General features: G+C 43.4%; 1 protein-coding gene across 3 annotated transcripts in view; it reads right to left on the bottom strand.

Moving 5' to 3' along the window:
* ADAM17 (ADAM metallopeptidase domain 17) overlaps nucleotides 1-7,887 on the bottom strand; it is a 44,384-nt gene that overhangs the window by 34,779 nt on the left and 1,718 nt on the right. The gene's annotated exons all lie outside the window — the stretch shown is intronic.

Genomic DNA, 7,887 nt, shown 5'->3' with positions numbered 1-7,887 from the left:
CTTGCTCCCCCCCCCCCCCCCCCCCCTAGTCACCCAAATCCCCAAGATCCATAAAAATTCCCACAATCTCATGCCCAATATCTTGCTCTGAAAGCAAGAAGTATGTCAGATCAGCCTTTTCATAAACACTCATTTGAATTATACAAATTTAGATATACAAAGGCAGAGTCTGTCTGAAAACAATGAATTTTAACTTAGAAAATGTAAATAAACTATTTTAAGTCCTGTCCAAGGTCACTGGGTGGCATGGAAAAAAAAGGAAAAACCTGTAGTCAATTCAGGTGCTCCAGCAGCATAAAAATATACCTGAGAGATTTTAAAAAAAAGTTACGAATACAAGATTATCTTCTGAGTTCAGAAGTGGTTGTAAAGATAGAACATTTGTAAGTGCATAAATTCAATTTTTACTCCTTTTGTTTCAAAAGATGTTGGGAGGACAACTCTGGAGACTAAAATCCAAGAAGACGCATAGAAATGTAAATAGTTCATCGAAGTCAGAAGGTATCTGTAACAGTCTCTGCAACTGCTCAATCCTTGACCTGCCTGCTGGCACTGAAAAAAAGGTGTCCACTAGTGGTTTTTTTGCATTATTAACTGATGGCACGCTAGTCTCAATCTAGCTCTAGATCTCATTTACTATCCAAAATGCCTTATGATACCTCTCCAGCTGAACCAAGTTTGGTTCCCTAGGGGTGAACGGTTCCTTGGTGAACCTTCCTAGAACACATTCATTTCTAATAGTGAGGTTACTTGTAAAGCTGGTTTAATTAAATCAATCAGCTGAAATAGAATAATAAATGTGAACCTCATTTTAGTAGCTATTACTATCTGAATTAAGAATATATTCTGCTGAAGTAAAATTCCATGGTACTCCTTAACTTTATTAAGCTTTCCAATTTGTGATCTGAAACCAAAGCCCTGATCTAGAACACACACATCAAAAATTTTATATAAGCGGTTGCGCAGAAAACATCCCCTGTAAGCAGGTTATTCCACAACAGTGAATTGTTGGTGCTCTGCATCTGGTACTGACCAATACAGACAGAATATGAGGTAAGCGGGAACAACGGTCTTCTCACACTGCAAATCCTGCACCGCTACCAATCTAGACAATTCCTAACTCTAGATTATCCACTCTATTTTGTTTACCAAGCATACACCAACCAAAGTACCCAAACTGGAAACAAAAAGTGATAGCCTAAGTGAGACTTATTACTAGGAAAGGTATCTGAAAATCTGTTCAATTTCCACATACACTAAACACAGGATGCCACTCTGGCCTCCACACTTAAAAATCACTGACCTAGCAGACCTTGGTCCTAAACACACGCACAAGAGCGTGTACTGTATTCACTCAAAGCAATATGGTGCCCACTTAAGGCAGAATATATTGTATTTCCTTTTAAAACAATGCACTGCAAGTAAATAAGAAAGCTCTCTCAGACTTCAACACTATACTCAAAATTAAATTAACGCAATACAGCAGCAGCACCTTAAACAAGAACAGCATCATATGACTTGGCTCTCATGAATCATGTGCTTTCATACATTCTTCAGTTGAAGAATGATTACATCATGTGACTGTACTGTGCTCAAGAAAATACAATTTTTGTACTTTGTTCTGCAATCCAGAAGCTAACGGCTTCCAGGCTGAGCTACACAGTCGCACAGTGGGGTCAAAGATACCACACACACACACACAAAAAAAATGCACATGAAAAACGGTCTAGGTAGAAACCAAACGCAACCTGCCCAAGCTTGGCTTATGCTGCTTTCTATTTATCCAGTTCTGTGCTTTTGGAAACAAACCTAAAACGTTCTCAGTAGATATCTCCTTGGTGAGATGTTCTAGCACTAGACTTTGCATGGTGAGCCTTTTCACAGAGTGCACTGTGCAACACCTTCTGGACTTCTAGGACAGGGTAGGCAACCCCTGGCATGTGCGCCAAAGTGTGGCACGCAAAGGCATTTTGTTTGGCACACGTGTCTTAGGGCTGACTATGGGAAATTGGCTGGGGCTGTGCTGCTACAACAGGAATCAGGCCCCTCACAGTTCCCCCACCACCCACTCCTGACACACCAACATCTTACAAGTAGAGATTGTGGGTGTTTTTGGCACTGCCCAAAAACACTGCTGACCCCTGTTCTAGGGCTTGAGCATAGACTCAATCATTGCAGGATGGTAATCTGTTGTTGGAAGCAAATTAAAGATGGGATAAGACTCTTGATAAGTTTAACAAAAACAAAGTCCCTCTCACTTTTGCTGCAGGATCACGAGAGAGTTTATGCTGGAAAAAAACCCTAGCGCAAACCACAACTTGTGTGTAGGTGACACCTAAATTCTTATACCACCTATGGTGATGGATTTATCAGTAAATACTGAAATTCAAACACTATCTGTCCCTCAGGCCATAATTACCTTTTTCCTGGCTAACCCAGCAGAGTTGGATCTTAAGGAAAAATATAAAGGAAGATTATAATTTCACTATTAGTTTGCATAAAAGTCATTTGATGACTGTATTTTTCTTGTTGTCCAGCACGACATTTCAACTTGTGAATTCTAATAAGTAAATTTATGTTTGTAAATGCTAGCATTTTAAGAGAAGAAACATTATAATATAAACAAGTCTCACAGATTTTTTATGTACTGTGCCATGTTATTCAAAACAAAAATTACTCTGATAACTCAGTTATAGAAAACACTGCCTAAGAAAAGCAAGTAATATGCTCAGCATCCATGAAGGAAGACGACTTCTGCTTTGTGACACTTTTATGAGTCCCATTTTTAGATAATGTTTTATGACTGGTTAACTTCAGAAGGGAGTAAGAATTTGAGACAGGAGATTAAAACTGGCATTTAAGCCTCTAAGTGGTAGATTCAACATGATGCAAATATGGGAACGTATAGTCAAGTCAAGACTATGAGGCCAATAGAAAACCTAGATGATTTTGATATTTGAATACCAATATACCAAAAGACTTAAATACTCTCTTTCCAGGGGGGTCTCTTAATAGGAAGCGTATCAGTCAAAACAGATCCAAAGTTACCTAGTTCAATACCCCCACCCATCACACTAGTTTGAGTTTGCTGCTGATGAGAAGGTAGAACATAAGAATGGTCAGATACATGGCTGATCTACCTCTCACTTACGTCTGAACTTGGCCTGTAAGAAAAGAGGATAAGTCATTAAGCACAAGGCTTAAAATCCTTTAAAACAGGGGTCTCCCACGACCCTGTGTGCCTCATCTGGCTCACTGAGCCAGTCTGGCATGCAGGCTGCATCCAGCACAGGGAGTTCAGTCCAGGGTGCAGGCAGCACCTGCGCCAGACCAACCGTGAGCACTGACAGCCCATTCACCAGATGAGTTTGCTGCCCCACCCCTGCCTTAGAAGAACTGTTGTTATATCATCAGTTGCATGAGATATGTATCAGAACTCCTTTTTACAACTTAAACTGTTGGCCACAACAACTTCCTATGGTAACGTGTTCCACTGTCTAGTTTCGTATCATATGAAGAAGTTGCTTCTTTTAATCATTTTTTAATTTTTCACCATCGATTTCACTGAACACCCTTTCCCATTTTATGGGACAGGGAGAACAGAATTCCCAACCTAATTTGTCTGCATCATTAATTATTTTTTATATTTTATTACATCCTCTTTAAACTAAAAAAGCACAAACTTTTCAACATCTCTTCAAAGGGGAATTTTCCCATGCCCTTTGTCTGTCTTGCCAGCCATCTTTGACCACGTTTTAGTTCTGCAATATTGTTTTAAGATATAAATGGTGTTTAGCACTAGTCATCCTAAGGGGGAAGCTGAACCAACAACTTGTATAAGAACATTTTAGATCTACGTTTTATCTCTATATTAACCCATTTCTTACTCATCCCAATGTTGTTAGCTGTTAGTTGTGGAGTTCTCCAATGAGCTCAAGTTCCGTTTCTTGAGCTGACGAAAAACTGTGTTGTAATTTTTTCCCTTCAGTGTGCACTACATTGAATTTACTGACACCGAATTAGCCAGAGTGTTGCTCAGGAATTTAGGAAATACATTACACATCTCTTGGGTCCTGACTAATCTCAGTAACTATCGCACCTGAAAAATTCGCTGTCTTCACTAGTCAAATTATTTCCAGATGATGAACATATTAAAAACACAGGATCTAGCACAGAATCCAGGACCCCACTCTTAACATTTTAACAATGAAAACTGACCCAGGTAGTAATCCACAGCAAATTCTCAACAATCACTCCATCATTGTTTAGCTTCTTCAGTAGCCTTGAGGCAACCATGCCAACTACTTCATTAAACACATTTAAACAATGTTAAACAATTAGTGAAGCAGCTTTCCTTTGCAGAAATCATGCCAATTAGTTATGACCATATCAGTCTTCTGTTATTCCATTTTCATCATTTCAATCAATTTGCCAGGATCACATCAGGCAAGGCTGTCCAACTTGTGGCTTAGAGGCCACATGGGGTCCCTGAGGGGTTAAACTGCAGTCCCAGTCTCTTTGTCCAGGCACCTCTGCCCACTTTGCTCTCTTGCTGCCAAAGTCCCTGGGGGACTCCCCCTTCTTCTTCCAGCTTCTGCTGCCTGCCCCCCATCCCTGGGGCACAGCAGACAGGTGCAGCTTGTCAGCTGAGCAATCAGATGGTCAGAGGTGTTGGAAGGACATAGGGAACCTGCACAGTACATGGTGTGTGGCACGACACAGAAGTGGGGAAAATATAACACACCTCCCACATCACATTAGGAGCCCATGCAGTAGTGGGGAGCTCATGTGGCACTCCATGGGACTCATGCAGTATGTAATGGGTGGCTTGCAGCCCCCAATCACCCAGAAGTTGGACAGCCCTGATGTAAGGCTTATCAATCTATAACTCCCTGGGATCACTCAATACCCTTCCAAAATATAGGCACCCATGGGCAGATCTAGAATTTTGAGAAGGGGGCTGCAGATGCTGAGATGCATCATCCATAAAAAACAACACTTTTTTCCAGTTAAAAATAAACCAGAAGCTTTACTAACATACTAGGGGCCTGGGGCTGTATGATTCAGTTTAAGATTAAAGCAAACACAAATATAATTTCACTGGGATGGTTTAAAAACCACCTGCAGGGCTGTGAAATAGTAGCTCCATCATTACCAAGAGCAAACAGACCGCAGCATCAGAGAACAAATGATAGTTTGATTCATGGAACATCAAGACCATTAAAAAGAAGACAGAGTCATTAATGCCTGTGAAATAAAGTGTATAGATGGGATCAGGCAGATTAGAATGAGCTATTAAGTCAACTTATTCCCTCGGCACTGCCCAACTAGAAATGTTGCTGCTACTGCCAGGCAGTTGGTTTTAAACTTTGGGTGGAGCAAGAATCCAAGTGGGGTTCAAGTGCACCAGATCACCCGCACCCCTGCTGCTGAAACCATCCCGGCAGGTATCTCATTTGTCACCCTGCAGTTCCTAGACTATTTTAAATGAGATGAGATTTTTTTTTTTTTTTTATTAACACCTGAGCTTCTCCATTAAGTTCCTTCAGAAGTGTTTGCTGTATTGGGCCTGCTGGCTTACTGCACTTTAAATGATCAATTTATCAAGCACTTCTTCCAGCATGTCACTCTGAGAACGCTGGTCTCTGATACAAGGTAAAAGCAAGTCCGAGGCAGGCTGACTCAAAAACATCATTCATCTTCTCAGCTGCTTTCTAATCTTCCTCACCTGCTTCTCTTAACCCACTGGTGATCCAGCAGAGCCACCTGCTTCCAACAGAGAGTCCCTTGTGGTTTTTGTTTGTTTGTTTTTTGTTTTGTTTTTACACACTTAACTATCTGCCCTTCCAACTCAATTTCCACTCTTCTCTTTTCCCCTCTTACTTACTGCCTGCTAAAATGAGCTGTTTATTGGCTTCACTTGGGTCAGACTGCCAAGTTTTGAAGGATTTCTGTTTGGCTTGAATAGCCTCTTGAACCCTGCCATTGAGCCATAATGGTTTTCTCCTTGTCCTCCTGGTTCCCTTTCTGTTCAGCAGCATGGATGTTTTCAGAGACTCCTGTTGCCAATTAAGCTAGCCCCCATACAGCCTCCAGGATTTTACTTTAAACTTTAAGGTCCTGTTGATTACATTATAAAAAGAAGATTTAAAAGAAATATGAGACTGGACTGTTGCTTCTTGGTACCCATTAGCTGTTAAACCCAGTTATACTGGGGTCATAGAATCATAGAAAATGAGGCCTGGAAGGGACCTCAGGAGATCACCTAGTCCAATCCTCTGCTCAAAACAGAACCGTCCCCAACTAGATCATCTCAGCCAAAGCTTTGTCTAGCCAGGTCTTAAAAACCTCCAGGGATGGAGATTCCACAACCCCTCTGGGTAACCTGTTCCGGGACTTTACTACCCTCCCAGTCAGAAAGTTTTTCCTAATATCTAACCTAAACTTCCCTTTCTGGAACTTGAAACCATTGCTCCTGGTCACTGCTATTTAGTAGTTCAGCTCCTATTGTGACCCAGAGGATTCCCCATCGGTCTTGGACTTCTCATAGCACAGGGGTGTCCAACCTTTTTGAATGTTTGGCCAAATCATGAACTTTTTATCACCCAGTGGGCGGGCAGGAGCAGGTGCTAGCGCGGCCTGTCCAGTCCAGCCGCGGCCTGGAGGCACAGGGGTCAAGGGGCACCGCCTGACCCCGCCGTGTCCTCCCTGCCACCTGGGTGGCCTCAAGGATGCTCCCACACCTGCATGCCTGGGCTCAGCAGCCAAGGGGACATGTGGGGACCCTACAGGGGGATTCGGGATGTGCAAGGACATCCCCCCAGCTCCCCAGCCCAAGCCCAAGCCTGAGCAGCAGGGCTCCCTCCCTCCCTCCCCAGGGCCCACAACTCACCACCCCCAGCGCAATGTCTGCAGGCGCCGGGGGATGCGGGAGTGGTGCCAGCTTCCTGCCCCGACAGCCACAGCAGCAGCAGCAGCATCTCCCATGGGCCTGGCCACAGCATCCCTCCGAGCTGGCATCTGCACCCCTCGTGCCCCATTAATGCGGGTCCTGGACTGGCTGGAGCAAGTGCCTTGTGTGGCACAGTCCTGAACCAGCTGGAGCCAGCATCTGGGGAGCCCCCAGTACATGGGCTTGATCTGGCCTGCAGGGCTGGACCCAAGCCATTCAAGCGGCTTGTGAATCAGACCCACACCATTCATGGGCCAGATGAGTTCGACACCTTACGCTGCCTTAGGTAATTCCACTGCCCTTCTATATAATAATATGATCAGGCCCATCCCTTCCTGCAAAGGCATTTTTAAAGAGAAGAGCAGAAACTCCTTAAATTTTTATTAAAGGACATGCCACCATTTACTGTTTAAGGGGCTCTTTCTTAGAAATCTGAATTGGAAAAAAAAAGTTACTCAATTTCACATGATTCACCTTGACACTGTTCCTTAAACAAACTCCTCCCTCCCCGCCCCCCTTCATTTTAATCCTATCTAGCTTAGTTTCCCCTATTTACATTTTGCATTTCACCAAGTTTGGACAATGGGCCTGAGCTGGCCAACTGTTTCCCAGCTCTGACACACCAGCATAAGGCTGCTTTGTCTGGGTCTGCATCATTAGGAAGGAAAATTTTCGATTTAAAATGAAATTTGCTGCAGTTGAACAACACATCCCTTCTCCTCACCAGCAGCTGCCACTAAACGAGACTGGAACTTCAGGCCCCGTCTCGACTTAATTCACACAGTTCAGGCCGACAGATGGAAAACCCCTTCTGCTCCACGAGCAAAACCCACTCAAGGCAGCGCCGCTTTACCCTCCCTGAGGAGGAGGACTTTACACACGCACATGCACAGACACATGCTCTTTCTATCTGTTACTATAACTTGGGGGCACAC

Source organism: Alligator sinensis, unplaced genomic scaffold (genome assembly GCF_000455745.1).
Source record: "Alligator sinensis unplaced genomic scaffold, ASM45574v1 scaffold866_2, whole genome shotgun sequence".
In the NCBI taxonomy this organism is placed as follows: Eukaryota; Metazoa; Chordata; order Crocodylia; family Alligatoridae; genus Alligator; species Alligator sinensis.
This window is presented reverse-complemented; position numbering and strand designations above follow the sequence as displayed.